General features: G+C 41.2%; 1 protein-coding gene across 1 annotated transcript in view; it reads right to left on the bottom strand.

The window, feature by feature from the left end:
* The window catches only part of L3hypdh (trans-L-3-hydroxyproline dehydratase), a 642,804-nt gene that overhangs the window by 282,379 nt on the left and 340,985 nt on the right, over nucleotides 1–19,440 (bottom strand). The window lies entirely within an intron of this gene.

Here is a 19,440-nt window from a genome sequence, read left to right as displayed (position 1 = left end):
GTGGCTTCATAGAACGAATTGGATAGTGTTCCTTCCGTTTCTATTCTGTGGAATAGTTTGAAGAGAATTGGTATTAGGTCTGCTTTGAAGGTCTGACAGCATTCTGCACTAAACCCAGCTGGTCCTGGGCTTTTTGGGGGAGGGGTTGGGAGACTTTTAGTGACTGCTTCTATTACTTTAGGGATTTGGGGACTGTTTAGATGGTTTATCTGCTCCTGATTTAACTTTGGTACCTGGTATCTGTCTAGAAAATTGTTCATTTCATCCAGATTTTCTAGTTTTGTTTAATATAGACTTTTGTAGTAGGATCTGATGATTTTTAAAAATTTTCTCAGTTTCTGTTATTATATCTCCCTTTTCATTTCTGATTTTGTTAATTTGGATACTGTCTCTGTGTCCTTTGGTACGGTCTAGCTAAGGGTTTATCTATCTTGCTGATTTTCTCAAAAAAAAAAAACAAAAACAAAAAAAAAAACAAAAAAAAAACAAAACAACAACAACAAAAAAAAAACCAACCCAGCTCCTGGCTTTGTTGATTCTTTGTATAGTTCTTTTTGTTTCTACTTGGTTGATTTCAGCCCTGAGTTTGATTATTTCCTGTCTTCTACTCCTCTTGGGTGTATTTGCTTTTTTGTTGTTGTTCTAGAGCTTTTAGGTGTGCTGTCAAGCTGCTAGTGTATGCTTTCTCAAGTTTTTGTTTGTTTGTTTGTTTGTTTGTTGTTTTTGTTTTTGTTTTTGTTTTTGTTTTTTTGAGGCACTCAGAGCTATGAGTTTTCCTGTTAGCACGGCTTTCATTGTGTCCCATTAGTTTGGGTATGTTATGTCTTCATTTTCATTAAATTAAAAAAGTCTTTCATTTCTTTCTTTATTTCTTTCTTGACCAAGTTATCATTGAGTAGGGTGTTGTTTAACTTCCATGCATATGTGGGCTTTCTGTTGTTTTTGTTGCTATTGAAGACCAGCCTTAGTTCATGGTGATATGATAGAATGCATGGGATTATTTCAATCTTCTTGTATCTGTTGAGGCCTGTTTTGTGACTGATTATATGATCAGTTTTGGAGAAGGTACCATGAGGTGCTGAGAAGAAGGTATATTCTTTTGTTTTAGGATGAAATGTTCTATAGATATCTGTTAAATCCATTTGGTCCATAACTTCTGTTAGTTTCATTATGTTTCTGTTTAGTTTGTGTTTCCATAACCTGTCCATTGATGAGAGTGGGGTGTTGAAGTCTCCCATTATTATTGTATGTGGTGCAATGTGTGCTTTGAGCTTTAGTAAAGTTTCTTTCATGAATGTGCATGCCCTTTAATTTGGAGCATAGATGTTTAGAATTGAGAATTCTTGGAAGATTTTTCCTTTGATGAGCATGAAGTGTCCTTCCTTATCCTTTTTGATTACTTTTGGTTGAAAGTTGATTTTATTTGATATTAGAATGACTACTCCAGCTTGTTTCTTGAGACCATTTGCTTGGAAACTTGTTTTCCAGCCCTTTACTCTGAGGTAGTGTCTGTCTTTGACACTGAGGTACGTTTCCTGTATGCAGCAGAATGCTGGGTCCTGTTTACATATCCAATCTGTTAGTCTATGTCTTTTTATTGGGGAATTGAGTCCATTGATGTTAAGAGATATTAAGGAGTAGTGATTGTTGCTTCCTATAATTTCTGATGTTATTTTTATGTTTGTGTGGCTATCTTCTTTTGAGTTTGTTGAAAGAAGATTACTTTCTTGCATTTTCTAGGGTGTAGCTTCCCTCCATGTGTTGGCATTTTTCATCTATTATCTTTTGTAGGGCTGGATTTATGGAAAGATATCGTGTAAATTTGTTTTTGTCATGGAATATCTTGGTCTCTCCATCTATGGCAATTGAGAGTTTTGCTAGGTATAGTAGCCTGGGCTGGCAATTGTGTTCTCTTAGGGTCTATGACATCTGCCCAGGATCTTCTTGCTTTCATAGTCTCTGATGAGAAGTCTGGTGTAGTTCTAATAAGTCTGTCTTTATATGTTAATTGACCTTTTTCCCTTACTGCTTTTAATATTCTTTTTTTGTTTTGTGCATTTGGTGTTTTGACTATTATGTGATGAGAGGAATTTCTTTTTTTGGACCAATCTATTTGGAGTTCTGTAGGCTTCTTGTATGTTTATGGGCATCTCTTTCTTTAGGTTAGGGAAGTTTTCTTCTATAATTTTGTTGAAGATATTTACTGGCCCTTTAAGGTGGGAATCTTCACTCTCATCTCTACCTATTACCCTTAGGTTTGGTCTTCTCATTGTGTCCTGGATTTACTTGATGTTTTGGGTTAGGAGCTTTTTGCATTTTGCATATTCTTTGACTGTCGTGTCAGTGTTTTCTATGGTATCTTCTGTACCTGAGATTCTCTCTTCTATCTCTTGTATTGTGTTGGTGACGCCTAATCTTTTTCCTAGTTTTTCTATCTCCAGGGTTGTCTCCCTTTGTGATTTCTATATTCTATTTCCATTTTAAGATCCTGCATAGTTTTGTTTAATTCCTTCACCTGTTTGGTTGTGTTTTCTTGCAATTCTTTAAGGGATTTTTGTGTTTCCTCTTTGAGGTCTTCTACCTGTTTACCAGTGTTCTCCTGTATTTCTTTAAGGGAGTTATTTATGTCCTTCTTAAAGTCATCTATCGTCATCATGAAATGTGATTTTAAATTGAGTCTTGCTTCTCTGGTGTGTTGGGGTATCCAGGACTTGCTGTGGTGGGCGAACTGGGTTCTGATGATGCCAAGTAGCCTTGGTTTCTGTTGCTTATGTTCTTGACCTTGCCTCTTGCCATCTGGTTATCTCTGGTGTTAGCTGGTCTTGCTGTCCCTGACTGTAGCTTGTCCCTCCTGCTAGCCTGTGTGTCAGTACTCCTGGGAGACCAGTTGTCTCTGGGATGAAGTTGGGTATGGAGAGCTGTGACACAGGTTCAGCTCCAGGGTGCAGATGGAAAGTGGAAGGATCCTGTCCCTGGCTGTTCGTTGGTTCCTGTGTCTTTATGGTTCTGGGCATGACCCTCTCTAGGAATTTGAGCAGAAGTGGTGGTCTTACCTGTGCTCACAGGTGTGTTAGTGCTCCTGGGAGACCTGCTCACTCCCTGAGGTATTTGAGTATGGAGTCCTGAGGCACAGGATCAGCTCCATGCACTGTAGCACAGGATCAGCTCCAGGGTGCAGGTGGAAACCAGAAGGATCTTTTCCCAGGCTGCTCCTCGGTTCCTCTGTCCTGAGAGTTCCAGGTGGGGCCCTCTGAGCAGAAGTGGTGGTCTTACCTGTGCTCACAGGTGTGTCTGCACTCCTGGGAGACCAGCTTTCTCCCAGTGGTATTTGTTTATGGAGTGCTGTGGCCATAGATACATCTTTTAATGAAGTCTGTGAAAAAACAAACAATGGAATGAAATAATAAAAATTTAGTAAGAGGAAAGTAGAAATATAATCATTAAGTTAAACCTGCTTTAATTTAGTGATCTTTTATCTAAAAGATAAAAGATGAAAATGAAGAATTTAGAAACTAAAATATAAACCTCTGAAGTAAGCCTCACCAACAGAATATAAGACCTGGAAGAGAGAATTTCAAGCACTGAAGTCAAGGTAAAAGAAATGGACACCTAAAAAAAAGCCAAAAACAAACAAACAACCAAAAACAACCAAAAAAGTTAAACCTAAAAAAAAATTGCAGGCACAAAATGTGGGACAGTATGAAAATACTAAATCTATCAATAATAGGAATAAAGTAAAGAGAAGAAACCCAGGTCAATGACACAGAAAATATTTTCAACAAAATCATGGAGGAAAATTTCCCTAACTTAAAGAAGGAGGTACCTATCAAGGTATAAGAAACTTATAGAACATGAAATAGGACCAGAAAAGAAATGTCTTGTGACACATAATAATCAAAACACTAAACATACAGAACAAAGAAACAATATTAGAAGCTTCAAGGGAAATGACATAGTAACATGTAAAAGCAGGGTCATTAGAATAACAACTAAGTTTTCAACTGAGACTCTAAAAGCCAGAAGGACCTAGACAAATGTTCTATAGACTCTAAGAGACCACAGATGCCCACCCAGATTATGATAGTAAGCAAAACTTTGAATCACAATAGGTGGAGAAAATAAGACATTCCATAATAAAACCAAATTTAAGTAGTATCTGTTTACCAGAAGGTGTTCAAAGGAAAACTTTAATTTGAAGAGGTCAACTACTTGCCCCCACCAAAAAATAAATAAATAAATAAAAGAAAGAAAGAAAAATCCTACAAGAAATGAATAATCTTGGACCAGCAAATCTAAAACAAAACCAAAACAAAAACCCCACCCACATCATCACAACAAGAATCAATAAATATTCTTCATTGATAGAACTCAATATTCGTGGTATCATTTCCCCCAGTAAAAAGACACAGCTTGACAGATTCGGTTAGAGATCAAGAACCATCCCGCTGCTGCAAACAAGAAACATACCTCAACATCAAGGGTAAACATCACCTTAGAGTTAATGGGTAGAAAAGATAATTCAAGCAAATGAACTCAAGAAGCAAGCAGGGGTAGCTGTTCTAATGTCTGACAAAATAGACTTGGAACTAAAACTACTCAGAAGAGACAGTGAAATACACTACACATCCATCAAAAGCAAAATACACCAAGAGGATATTGTAATTCCAGACATAAAAGTACCCAAGCTCATAAAAACCACAAAACAATACTAGAGCTAAAATCACATCTTGACACTCACACACTGATAGTGGGAGAGTTCAATACCCCACTCTTGCCACTAGACAGGTCATTCAATTAAAAACTGAACAGAAATGTTGTAATTGAATTGCTATTCAATATTTCAATATTTATAGAACATTTCATCAAACTCAAAACCTTCTTTTCAACAGCTCATGAAACTTTCTCTTAAAATGACTTACATATGTGGACAAGTCCTAACAGACACAAGAAAATTGAAATAATACCCTGCATCCTATCTGACAACCAGGGATGAAAGATGTATGTCAACAATAACAGGAACAACATAAAGCTTACAAACTCATGGAAACCAAACAACTCACTACTGAATGAAAAATGGGTCAAGGAAGAAATTAAAAACTTTTAAGAACTGAATGAGAAGGCAGATTTCTGAGTTTGAGGCCAGCTTGGACTTCAGAGTTCCAGGACAGCCGAGGGCTATACAGAGAAACCCTGTCTCAAAAAAAAATAAAATAAAATAAAATAAAATCAAACAAACAAACAAACAAACAAAAAGTTAAGAACTGAATGAGAATGAAAATACAACATTCCTAAATTTAAGGACACAACTAAGGTGTTTCTAAGAGGCAGGTTCATAGCATACACTAAGTGTCTACATAGGAAACCGGAGCTGTCAAATATTAGTAACTAAACCACATGCCTGAAAGCTCTAGAACAAAATGAAGAAACAACACACAAGGGAGTAGACAGCAAGAAATAATCAAACTCTGGATGAAATCAATAAAATAGAAATAACAACAACAACAACAATGAATCAGTGAACTAAAGAGCTGTTTCCTTGAGAAAATCAATAACATTAATAAACCATTAGCCAAATTAACAAAAGCATAGTGAGAATAGATCCAAATTAATAAAATTAAAAACAAAAGAAGGGATCATTACCACAGACACTAATGAAATTCAGAGAGTCATAAAGACATACTTTAAAAATCTATACTCTGTCAAACTGGAAAATCTAAAAGAAGTTGACAAATTTCTTGAGATATATGGTCTACCAAAGTCAAACCAAGGATCGGGGGTGGGGTGGGAAGAATATATTATACAAAAAATATTTTCAATAAAATAAGAAATGTTTAAAAAAAATGACGAATGAATAGTTGTCACAACTGTGTGATGAACAGAAGAACATTTCCCAGACCAGACTAAAGCATACAGGGAAGTCGTTCTCAACCTTCCTGATACCACAGCCCTTTCATACAGTTTCTCATTGTGGTTACCTGCCCCCCCCACCATGAAAATCATTTTAATTACTACTTCATAACTGTAATTTTGCTACTGTTACAAATTGTAATATAATTATCTAATATGCAAGGTATCTGATGTATGACCTCTGTGTGGGGTCATGACCCACAGGTTGAGAACCACTAGTGTAGAGTATGTTTGAAGTCAGAACACGCAGAAGTGTGTGGAGGAGGACACAGTACAGAGGAAACAACAGAACCCACTCTCAATGAAGGAACCACTTGCTAGATTCTTGTAGGATTAGCACCAGCAATGAATGAAGGTTCTACTGGTAAGTCAAGTTTCTCTTGCCTTTTACCCACAAGGCTCTGTAATTCCCTGCTCACCCTCATTCTGGCCACTTTTCTTCCTGAATGTCTCTGAACACTACCTTCTCACTTGGTGCCAGAAACAGATGTGAAATACACTTAGTTTACTGGGGAACTAAGGAAGATGGAGTGTTGGTTTCCCAGGCACAATAGCAGGTAGCAGGTAGTAGAGACAAGCTTTGGGCCCAACAGAAAAGTTTAGTCCTACTTCACGATCATGTAGACAGAATGAAGGGTGTTTAAGTCATGAGTCAGGACATGATAGTATCAGTGGTGGAGCCTCAGTGGGAGGCCCAGCACCTCCCTGGACAACACTCTTTCATTCTTTATGAGCTCCACTCAAGTAAGGTTGACTTCACTGGAGAAATGAATTCTAGAACAAATGAATAAGAAGCAGGGGCAGAGGTTTAAAAAGAGGCTTTTGTGTGGATTTAAGGACAGGAGTCAACAGAAAGAGGTTTTCAGGGAAAGAATAAAATATGCCCACACATGGGTCCTGCTTCATTCAGTATCTTAGCTAAGGCTGAGAAGTGGTTTTAGTGACTCTCAAATTTTACCTCAAAGGATTACTAAGAAATGGACTTGTCTCTTTTCCATCTTCTCTGACAAATGTGACTGTGGATTCAGGAGAGCCTTGGGGACAATCACAACCAGAGAAGACAACAGCATTGGCCAAAAGGCTGCACAAGGCAGTTAAGATGCTTTTTCCTGCGCATAGGATATCTTTTGAGATTTTTTAGAAAATTGTAGGTTTAAGGCTGGAAAGAAAGGAAGACCATGGTTCCTTACCATTTTCACATTCTTATCTGAAACATCTTTATGTAGAAGGAGTATTGTATCTGTGTAGGCAACACCCCCTCCCCATATTGCTAGTCCTGCTAAAACTCTTAACTCTCAGCTGCCAAAGGCTTCCACCAAATTCTGGGGTGAGGGGCTCCTCTTCTTACCTGTGTCCCCTTTATGCTCCTGTCTTTCTATCCTGCTTTGGTACTGGAGAATAGACAATCTCACTCTAACGGTTTCAAACATAGCAGAAGTCTTCCTATGTAAATTCTTTAAGTTACAGTTTGACCAACTAGTTTAGGGCGATCCAGTTCATTTGCTTCTTTGTCTGAGGCATGCTTTTTAGCTCTTTCAGCAGATTTCTTGTTCCCTACAAGGAACGAAACAGGCTAACAGCCTTCTCTAGGCTTGAGTTTCTTCTAAAGCATGAGTTTCTTAAAAGTGGGGAGGGAGACAATCTAGTTAATAAGAAAAAGGATTGCAACCTGGTACTGACTAGAAGGCTTGCTAACATAAAAAGCGCTTTCTTAATTGAGTATGGACTATTTCAACAGTGTTAGCAAGCAGGTGAAAATCCACATGAAGGCACCGCTTGAGTCTGGAAGGTCTGTGTGAGAGGAATGTCAGAAAGACGCACTTGAGATGACCAAAGTCATCATAGTTTCTTAGAATCTCAACCATTTGCTCATGCAGCTACCATCGGTGTCCTTTGCCGTTGTGGATCTGTGTTGAGCAGACATTTGTAAAGACAGAGATGGTTCAGAATGTGGTTTGGAAGCCATAAGTTCTGCTTCTACCCAGAATTTCCTGGAATACATTTTATTTGTGCGATGTTGGCAGTCCTAAAATGACTGAGATCTGAAGTACATTGTAACAAAGACTTAATACAAAGTTTTCTTTTTCCCCCAAGCAGATGCAGTGTATTTTGTATTTTATGTCTGGCTGTGCTGCTGCCAGCATTAATTTCTCTGTGTGCTGTGTGACTCCTAGTACTTTTGGTTACTGTCATCTGTTCTTCTCTAAGTTTGATTGCTGTCTAGCTCTATTTTTGGAAATTGATCCTCAATCATTAGCACAGTGAACATAAGTGACGGTTTTGGCTGAAACAGGAGCAGCATCTTGGGGGAATCCACAAGGATAATGAAATCACCCTTCCCCAGAGATCAAGGAGTGATAAGATCTCCCAAGAAACCAGCATCATGGTGGGAAGGCAGGGAGGTCACACTCCAGTGCACACAGCATGTCCTGGGTCCAGTGCACACAGCATGTCCTGGGTTCAGTGCACACAGCATGTCCTGGGTTGTACTTTGTCTACGTCTTCATTCCTGTCATTGATCCTCTTTAAAGAGCAACTCACTGTGGCTCCTTTCAAATGGATAAAAGTTTCACAGTTATACATCACCAGTAAAAGGAAACTGAGAAATCTCCCACTTCTGCATGCATAATCAGTCACCTCATGGGGAAAATGGACAGCACCCTATAAAGCTGAGAAACAGGGACATCGAGAATGCTCAGGGGTAAGTGTGATTACTGCCAAGCCTCAACCCGAAAGTTTGACTTCCAGAAACTACATGATTCAAGAAAAGACACCTGCACATTCTCCTCTGATCTCTACATGTATGACATGACACCTCTATGCAAGTGCACACACACACACACACACACAACAAACAACAAACAAATGCTAAGCTGTGGGGGGAGCAGCTGACAGTGTGACTGTTGTAAAGTACTTGCCTATCGTGTGTGAGTATAAGGTCCTATGTTTAATTCCTAAGAAGAGAAAGATCTAATGTGTCTTAACCTGCACATCACCAAAGAAAGCACAAGAAACCTAAATGTGGCCACAAGACAGCTTTTATCAAAGGAAATTGGATTCAATCGACATGAAACAATTTTTTCTTGTTGCTGATCTAAATCGAAGAGGCTCTTCCATCTCATTTATGATGGGATGTTTGTCCTCACTCAGCAGCCCAACTTAGGCTAAAATTCTCTTTTTCATGTTGCCTCAGACAGCTGATTCATTTTAATAGAAGATCAAGCCTACCTGTATATTTTTGGTGGGTCTCTTTCGGTAACATAATAGACAGGAATGAAAGAGGACTATCTTCTTATACTATAGTGCCCTCTCCCTTAGTTTACATAGAAATGCCACATGCTGGCTCGCAAGCAAAGCTTCGAAATCCCCAATTTGCTTCGATGAAGTTTCTCTTGCCAAGAGTAGTGTTGGCAAGACAGATTCTCTCTCACACACACGCCCAGCCAGGCTTCCTTACAACCGCTCCTAACATCTGGTCTTTTCTCTAATCGAGACCCACAATTATCGCTTTGCCGTATTAATGATCGTAAAGATCTCTTCCTTACTACACTCCCTGATAAGAAAAACAAAATAAGACAGTTCCTAATTCCATGGTTGGGATCTCTGGCTCACAGAACGCTCATCAGCAGCAGGAAGAATGGTTCAGTAATGGTCTGAACCTAGTGATTCTCAGGCCAAATGCTGCAGAATTGCTTTTCTCCGAAACCATCGATTCCATTGTTCTGTCTTTACTGCTCCCTCTAGATGCAAGCCTCTCCTCTCTGAGGATATATTTGGCTTTCAGTATTGTGGGAAAAAATGAAAATGCCAGTAATTTTGGAAAAGACCACCCGCTCCTACTTTGCCTTACTCTGCCTCTCCTGCCCCTCCCCCATCATTAAATGGTGAGACAATTGAATTTCATCAGCTACATCTTACGTCAGTTTTCACTATTCTGAACCAACAGTTACTGGTTCTAGATGCTTGTTTCTCTGATTAAAGAAACTCTAGCTGGACTGAGCATGGCAAACATGGCTCTGGCAGGCCTTACTCTGTTCCCCCAATCCCTCTGCCTTGCTAAAAACCATTAGATTACATTCCTGAAGCCAGCCCCCAAGGTTCATACATTATTTGGCCAATTTCAGCCTTCTGAGGCTGACTACCAAGGCCCAGCTCTATCAAAGTATTGAAAGTCCAGCAATCAAAAGCCCCCTTTAGCTCACCTTATTAACACACCCAATCAAAATTAAACACCTTAACCTAATTCAGGGTTTGCCACTGTACCTTTATAAACCTCCATTTGCCTGTACGACACATCTGTTCCCTCTCTATCAGAGGCAGTCCTTTGTGCCCTCACGCCAGTACAAATATCCCTGTCCCCTCTCTCTTGTTCCCTTCCTCTCTCCCTCATCCTCCATCTCCTGACATTGTCTCTTATTTCCTGCCCTCTGTCCCTCTGGGGGAATAAATCTCCTTTGTGCTGAGAACTTGGTATTGGGGGTCCTGGGCTAATATGGTTCCTTACACTGATCAACTGAACTTTCTCAAGCTGGAACAGAAAAGATACACCTAATATTTTGAGGGTTATCTGCCCCCTGAGCACCTCTGGAGTCACCCACAGCTTTTCACTAAGGTGTGGAGGGGTAGTCTAACTTTAATTCTTCTAGGGTCAAAGAAAATATACCAAAAGTCAATGCAACAATTCATATATCTTTGGCAGTAATAATAATATAAAACATAAATGGAGCATATATGAGATCTCACTGGGTTAGAGACGGGGGGTCTATAGGATCTAATCTGACATCTATGGACTGTGTTCCTTACTTACTCAGACTGCCCATATATACACACTACCATGCTATGAGGAAGGAGTTGGCAAAGTATCACTTCTCCAAGAGTGTTCTCAGAGCTGTACTAACTTAAATATCCTGTGACTCTTCTTGAACTCAGTTCCTTCTCCTCCTTAGATGGTTAGATGGATACAGTAGCTTCCCACTCATTAAAGTACATGGACTTCATGTAACTCCCATTAAAGAACATGGACTAGAGGTAACTATCCATTAAAGAATGTGAATTAGATGCTGTTCCCTGCACCCCCCCTCCTTCCTTCATTCTTTTCTTTGAAATGTGGTCTCATATAGACCAAGTGGCCTCAAACTCTCTACATAGTCGAGTATGACCTTAAACTTCTGATGCTCCTGATTCTACCACCCAGGCGCTGGGATGACAGATTCATGCCATGAGGACCAGCTTATCTGGAGCTTTTAGACAAGTACTTCATGACCTTCAGCTAAGCATGCCTTACATGTGTCTACCATCATTCCTTCTTAAATTGTGGCCTTAGTTTGAGCATGCTGCAGAAACAGGCCCAGACCTAGAGTGGCCTCCTCTCTGGATGTGAACAGACTCCTCAAATAAACTTTCCACTCTCTTTTTTTTTGTTTGGAAAGAGCTTTGCTTTGGAAACAGCTGTGCTCTGCTTGCCTCGCTGCAGACAGTAAGTCTTTCTTCACTCTTCCATGACTCACCATGACTCTTTAGCTTCTCACTCACCAAGATGCAAGGCCATTGTGTCCTACATCTGCATTGCAAGAAGCAGTGTGCTAGCCCCTGGCCATCTGCCCTGTGCCACTGTCTAGGAATCTCTGTTGCTTATGTTGTCCTCAGCTTCATCAATCTCTCTGGGCTCGTGATGTCATATTTAGGGCTTGAACTTTGGGGAAGATAAGACAAACATCTGGTGTTTACACTTTCTCCACCACAAAGACCCCTGAGATGGAAGATGTCTGTTGGCCATATGATAATATCAAAACCAGAAAGACAGGGCAAACTGGAGAAAACCACAAGAACTACATCAGTAACTTAAACTTCCATCATTTTTGCTGATGATTATAGGGCTTCTTTCTGCTTTTCTAGAATTTTTTTTTAAAAAAAACATAACTGATGTCAAATGTGGCAAAAACAAAATTCAAAGTAACCAAAAGTGCTGGGTTTGAACCCCAATTCTGTGCTCTCTGGGGACCCCGGAGTCCAGCTGAAATGACTGGATCTCAGCCCAGCACTCGTCACTGGTGCTTTGCTAATTAAACGTTACAGCAGGGCTGGTGCGGGAGTGACTGTACATGGAACCGCATAATTCAATCGAAGAAAAACATCAACGGAACTGAAGAGTGAGATTTGATTTCCTGCCCGAGTTGACTAAATAACGTGATGGTTTCCCTATTTTGAGAATCAAAATAAAATAACTCGGAGATTGAAGTCACACAGAAATTCAACCCCACTGTTTTCCTCTCTGCAGCCGGCTGTTTAGTCTCTTGAGACGTTGCCCTGTCCTACAAATGAATAAATTTTACGTGGACTTTAACAGTGATGCATGGAAGGAATAAAAGCCATGTCTGATTTGTGCAGTAAAACTGCAATTAGCTGAGGTTCTCAGCGGCTAGAGCATCCTGTTATTGCTGGGTTGGCCGAGGAAAGCTTTATTAAATGATTTCATCGTCATGAGCTACTTTCCTCTCTCCCAACTTACTAATTCGCTGTCTCTGGGTTGCATTTACTAGCACAGCAGACTAATCTCTCACCTACCAGCAAAGCCCAAAATGTTCTTGGAGGAGAGTACGGGTAGAAGATCTGTGCCCCACTCCAGCACTCAGGAGTCATCCGGCACTTACCTACTAATTCACAGCAAGGGCTTTCTGACTTGCCCTGGCAATATTTCTGCATCCCTGCATCCACTTGGGAATGGTTTGTACTTTCTTAAAGCTGTGGGAAAGTTGTCCTCTTTACAAGGAAGTTCTGCTTGCTTGAGCTCCAGGTCATTGTGTTTCCCAGATCTGTAGCTCTGATCTCTTTGTGTGGTGATCCTTCACAGAGTAAGATTAAAAAAAGAAAAAAAAAGGAACAACTTCCCCAAATGAGGGACAGAAGAGAGTACCAGGAAGGGGGCACCCACAGGCTTTAGTAAATAAGAATCAGTCACCTGCTGATCCTGATATCATCAGCACTGTTAGCACTGGCCACTGTGTGCTTGACATTCCAGGCAGTGTTAACCCACGCTGAGATTTAAATTGAGGTCATCATGTTGTTTGTTCTTGTGGTTTCTGGTGTGTGTGTGTGTGTGTGTGTGTGTGTGTGTGTGTGTGTGTGTGTGTAGAAGGTGTTGATTAATGTTTAGGAGAGTGCTTAAATCGGCCCTTGAGTTTGGGATGGAAGGCTTCCTCTTCAGGACAGAACTGTTGAACTCTAACTCTAGGCCTGGACACATGGTGTTATTTTGAGGTCAGGAATTATCAGAACATTTCCAAGAGGCATGACAGAGGGGACCACTAAAGTCCCCCTGCCTCTTTAACCAGCTCCTGCAGTCATCACCATCAGGCTGACTGGCCATGGTTTCCCCGTGACACTTTTGTCCTTGCAATGGCCATTCCTAACGTCCCTTTCCTGTTCTGTGCCATCCTTACTTCTTCATCTGCATGTGACACACATGTCACCTTGCACCTTTCTTGTGGAAAGTCTACTATCAGCTAGATATTCCATGGAATATGTAACTCATGGAAGCTCATTCACACTAAGATTTTAAAGCTTCTAACACTATAGATGCAGAGTTTCCTAAACAATTAATTTAAATAGAAACTCCTGTACTGTTCTAGCCTCCAACTAACTCCCACTGAATTAACATCTGACAGTGGACTTACAGAAAAACCCCAGCAAGGAAGAAGTCTGAATGGAAATAAAATTTTCCTGCTAACCCATGTATCACCTTGAAGGCCTGCCAGAGTCTGCCAACCCTGACGGGTCTATACAGGATTCCCTAGCATTCAAAGATGTCAGCGTTCTAGGTCCTGGGTTCCATTGGGCTAGCTGCTTTCCAGTCGAGTAAATACAGTCTCAGACTGAGGGAGTATCGACATGTCGGCCAACACAGTGTCACAGGAAAGAGTCAGGAGCCAGACAGCTGGGACGGCAGGCCTGTGTTCTGCAGGTTTGTGTTCTCCTCACGACCTCCTCACCTGGCTTTTATCACAGTTGCTACAGCTGTTCACATCAGCAGAAGTGGGCCACTCGCAATGAGATCCACACCTCCGCTGAACTGGGTAGAGCAAGGGAGACCAGAACTCTGTTTGTTTTAACTTGTGTTAGTAATGACTTGGAGGCTGTTCCTGCCTCTGGCGGTGTTGCCTAGGAACCCTATGATTCTGAGTCGAGTCCAAGCTGCAAATGGAACATTTGGCAAAGCCTGGGGAAACGCTCTTGGAATCCTGTCGTCGTGGAGAGAACTTTTTCTCCCTGTTAATTCTGCATGTGTCTTACACATATGTGTGACTGCAGAAATATAAGAAACTGTGTCCTTTTGGTTGTCAGCTTGTGTGTCATACAGGGGGAAAGATATTTTCTTCTTTTCCCCAAGTCCCTTCCCAGAATAAAGCAACACTTTCATTAAATAGATGATATCGAGAAAAAACCCCTTGTCTATTTTCCTTGTTCTTGTTCATTGTCCCAGAGAGGGAGAGTGGTCAAAACTAGCAATGAGACCTGGCGTGTCTTGGGGAGGGCTCAGAGGTGTCAACAACAAATACTATGTGCTTCCTCTCTCTCTCTCTCTCTCTCTCTCTCTCTCTCTCTCTCTCTCTCTCTCTCTCTCTCTCTCTCTCCCTCTGCAGCTCCGAGCACAAGGGCTCAGACACCAACAGTGCTTTCCAGCTCTGCTCTAAGCCTGCAGCCTCAAGTTCAGCCCATCAGTAGTAAAGCTGTTATTTTGGTTTCGTGTTCCTATTTGCGGTTGACAGCCTGCCAAGAATTGGAGGGAGAAGTGTGACTAACTCAGGCTGCAACAGATTACTATAACCAGATGGTTGAAGAGGGGCATCTTCGTACCTAGAAAGGAGCTAAACCAAATAATTCCTTCTAAGGAATTCCCTCTGAGCAAACAAAACCTTGGAGGCAATTGGCATCTTGCCCAGAGTTAGACATAGTGACCAAGACATGACTTACCTCTAAAGTCTTACTTCAGTGATGTCCCTGAGACAGCTATTTAGTGCCAGCCTAGGTCACATCCTTAGCATCTCTTTGTCTCCTACCTTCATCTTGAGAGACTTTATTAACCAGACAGATCCCAGTAGCAACCAGGTCTCAGAGTTCAAAGTTTCCTCATCTCCTATAGACCTTTGTCACCACCTCACTGGAAGCAGTTACTGCCAGTCTCACACAGCATGGTGCCCACAGCTGAAAGGTCTCTACTGCTGAGACTTGCTCCTTTAAGCTGGGAACATACTCAGTAGGTAATGTGCTTGCCGGGAAAATTCAGATTCCTAATCCACATAAAGATAAATGCGCATGCATTCCAGTGTCCTACAGCAAGATGGGAGACAAGACAGGAGAGTCCCCAGAAGCTGCCCACCAGCTAGCCTGCTGTAAAGAGCGGATGAGCCCTGAGGACACTGTGTCTCAAACAATGGGGAAGGAAGAACTGACCCAGGAGGTTGTCTTCTGACCCTCACACTTGAGCTGTGGACTGTGTGCACCCGTCCTCACACATTCATACATCTTTACTCTCTCTTTCCTCCCTCCTAACCTTTATCACACACACACACACACACACACACACACACACACACACACACACACGAGGGGGGAGGGAAGATTTTTTTAAATTCAACTAATTTAGAGATTTGTGTTTCTTCCTATCCCCTCTCTTTCTTGCTTCCTAAATCACTGTTACCATGGCCACCATCTTTGACCTTTTGGAGGATTCTGTACGTTGACTGCTTTCTTCCCATTTTCCTCCTCATGTCTGAGTGTGAAGCTGTGATCTCAGGACTCTTCATTTTAATTACTCTTCTGAGGTATTTCCCGAAGTATGCCCACTCTTTGTCCTTTCCTGGGACTTTAGCATGAGCAGCTGAGAACCATTGCAACTTATAATCACTTTACATATTCATAGGATATTGCATGATAATTCATGTGTATTAATGACAGATTCAAGAAAACTGGCATTTCTTTCTTACACACACATCATTTCTTGGGGCTGTAGAGATGGTTTAGAGGCTAAGAGCTTGATGCTCCATTGTGAAGACCAGAGCTAGGCCCCTTCCATCCACATATACCTGTGAATCCTGCTCCAAGAAATGGATGCCCTTCTGACATCTACAGGCTCCTGCATACTTTCACAATAAATTAATAATAATAATAATAAACAATAATAAATTAGTTATTTGTATTAGGAAACTTTGAAGTTCCAGGGTTTTTTTTTATAAAACATATAATATAATCTGTTAAACTCCAATTACCTTATTGCACTGTAGAGAAATTAACTCTTATTAAGGAAAATTGTATAGACAGGAAAACTAGTACTTTACTGGATTGAAGGTCACCAGTCTCTAATAATCTTTGTTATAACCATGGAGCTACTGTCATGTGGACTCTGTGAGACAATTTGTCAAGATACGGGTCTAGCAATATACTACATACTGTGGTACATGTGTAAGTATGTTGTTCAAGACAGGGTTTCTCTGTATAACCCTGGCTGTCCTGGAACTCACTCTGTAGACCAGGCTGGCCTCGAACTCAGAAATCCGCCTGCCTCTGTCTCCCAAGTGCTGGGATTAAAGGCATGAGCCATCACTGCCCGGCTAACTCAATAAGAGTTTGAATATGTCAATTTCTATGTTCAGAGTAAACATATACACGTGCAGACAAACACTTTCTCCACTGAAAACTATGTCTCTACCACCCCCATTTCTCAGTAACATATTCTCTCTCTCTCTCTCTCTCTCTCTCTCTCTCTCTCTCTCTCTCTCTCTCTCTCGTCTCTCTCATTTCCCAAGGCTCCATTTCTCAGTAACATATTCTCTCTCTCTCTCTCTCTCTCTCTCTCTCTCTCTCTCTCTCTCTCTCTCTCTCTCTCTCTCTCTCTCGTCTCTCTCATTTCCCAAGGCTCCCCAGCCCCCTTGGAACCACCAAACCTACTGGCCAGTCAGCAGAAACTACCCAATCAACCTTGGCTCCCTTTCTGAACATGAAAACGATAGGGGAAGCTGTCTTTATTTCTTGACCCCCAGCCTCTCTCAATCCATTTTTCTTCTTGCTTCTGGTAAGTGTTGTGATTGTTTCTCCCAAATTCAGGCTATCTTATTTTGATGCATGAAACTAGTGTTGTTCAGGTCCTGGAGCCTCAGGATTCACTGCCCCAACCAACAGTGAAGAACTAGATTCCTCTCTCAGTGTATGCCAGTCAGTATAACCTCATTCTATGGACACCAAATTCGGGGTCAGACATGAGTATGTTGGCCCAATTTTATCTAGCAAGATGAAAAACTTTTCTTGGTACATTTAAGGAAAAAGAAAACATTTTTTTTTTTTGAGAAAATAATAAACACATTCTTTTTTCCTCCCTCTATGCGTCATGGATAGTAAAGAGAGCCGCCTCAGCTCTCCATTCATCCCACAGAAAGCTAACACCACATAAAAGCACTAGGCATAAGTAGAAAGAAAGGAAGAAATTGATGGCATTGTTCAACTGCTGAATCTAGTCAACCCTGGATTCCCAATGGGCTATCCCCTCACGTAAAGTGTCATTCCTCGGGCATCTTTATTTGACACAGGGTCTTTCATTGGCTCGGAACCAACCAAGTAAGCTAGCCTGCCTGGCTGTCAGATTTACTTGTGTCTCCTTCCCCAGAACTGAGATTTTAAGTATGTGTCACCATGCCTGGCTTTTAAAACTGGGTTCTGAGGGTTGAGCCCATGTCCTCATGTTTGCAAGGCAGATACTTTACCAACTGAGCCGCCTGTGTCCCAGTCCCTAGTACACTACCTTCTGTTGTTTCCGTAAGTCTTGATTTCCCTAATTACATATAACTGAAAGCCTTGCTGCTGATTTGCCTGACTGAGTTCTAATATTTGAATTTAATGTAGATCAACCTTGTCTTTTCTCATTCTCTTCTTATTCCATTTTTCCAAATTATCATCCCTGTGGCCCTAGAAACCATTTATACATCAAAAGTCAAGTATTTAACTGCTGAGCTGGCATTTTCTCCCACATTGGTGAACGTAGCTCAAAGTCCTACCCAAAACATCCACCACTAAGTCTCTGCATAATACGTAATCTGTTTCTTCTGTAGGAATTCCTGGCTCAATGAATGAACCCCGCAGAAATCCAGGAGTCTCTGTGTCTTCCTTTCCTTTTCTGTCAACACCAAATCCAACCATTACTAACTCCTATATTGATGCTAATTCACAAACTTCTATATAACTCCATTTTAATCCAAATCTCCAATAGCTCTGCCTGGAATACGCAGTAAAAAAAATAGCTTAAAAAAGAATTTTAAATTCAGCAAAAAGAAATGATAGGTGTTTAAAGCAAAAGACTCAACAATTACTCTGATCACTCCATGCCCCCACACTAAGTATTCGAGAAGCAAAATGAAGCAAGAGTATCGTGAATGTTTTAGGAGCTTCCCCTGACATCACCTGTGCTCATCAATGGCATTTTATCAAGAAGGTACTTAAATAAAATAGATTTTAAGCAGAACTGGCAAAAACTAGAGAATTGGTGCAGCCTGGTCATTTGGAGACTCATGTGGCTTTAGAGGAAATGAGTCTTCAAGGTGAGAAACAGACTTCAGAGACTAGTGGGCAAAATGCACGGTCGCAATGGCTAGAAACCCAGCGTTGAGGAGACGCAGAAGCCGCATCCATGGAAAATTTGAGATGAGCAAGAGTTTCCAGCAAGGAAGCCATGTGGAGCTGTCTCTGTGCAAGCTCCTGCCATATTCAATCATAGCAAACCCAGAGCAGTTGCTCTCAGAGTGTCAGCACATGCAGGCAAAGGAGTGTTGTGTTTCTACTCTAAGTAGAGGGGGTGGGAGCATGAGCAAAGTGTGTGAAATACAGTTGATATTGCCGATAGTTCACATATCCGGGTGGCAATCGGCAGGGCAGCTCAAGATTGTGTATACCTGGAAGCTATCCAGCTGGAAAGTGGGGGAAAGTTTAGATTTGGGTCCTGAGACCTTGGTTTCAATCCCAACTCTGAAAGCTTTGTATTTCTAATAAAGGTCACTCCTGTTGCATGGATTCAATTTTAAGATTCACTCTAGAGATGAGGTGAACATTTTCTTAAGCTTAGTGCCCTATGTGAAATGGTTTTTCATGTCTCTGCTCACCTATTACAGGGTCTTATCTACCGATGCACTCTTGTGTTCTCTCTCTCTCTCTCTCTCTCTGTGTGTGTGTGTGTGTGTGCCTCTGTGTGTCCCTATCTGTTTCTCTGTGTCTCTTTCTGTGAGAGACAGACAGACAAAAACACATAGACAGACAGAAAAAGAGACAGAGGCAGAAAGATAAAGAGACACAGGATAATACTGAATGAACATGAAGGCAAAGGTTGGAGGCACCCTTGCAAAAAATCATGTGACTGCCAGTAATCACATGAGGAAAGCATAGGACACAGTCTTCCCCCAGCCCCCAACAAAAGCTAACATTGTTGGCAGCCCAATTCATGTTATTAGCCTTTCAAACTGTGAGAGAATGCATTTCTACATCTTGGCCCTTTGT

Source organism: Arvicanthis niloticus, chromosome 23 (genome assembly GCF_011762505.2).
Source record: "Arvicanthis niloticus isolate mArvNil1 chromosome 23, mArvNil1.pat.X, whole genome shotgun sequence".
In the NCBI taxonomy this organism is placed as follows: domain Eukaryota; kingdom Metazoa; phylum Chordata; class Mammalia; order Rodentia; family Muridae; genus Arvicanthis; species Arvicanthis niloticus.
The sequence above is the reverse complement of the archived record's forward strand: the minus strand, read 5'-3'. Positions and strand labels throughout refer to the sequence as shown.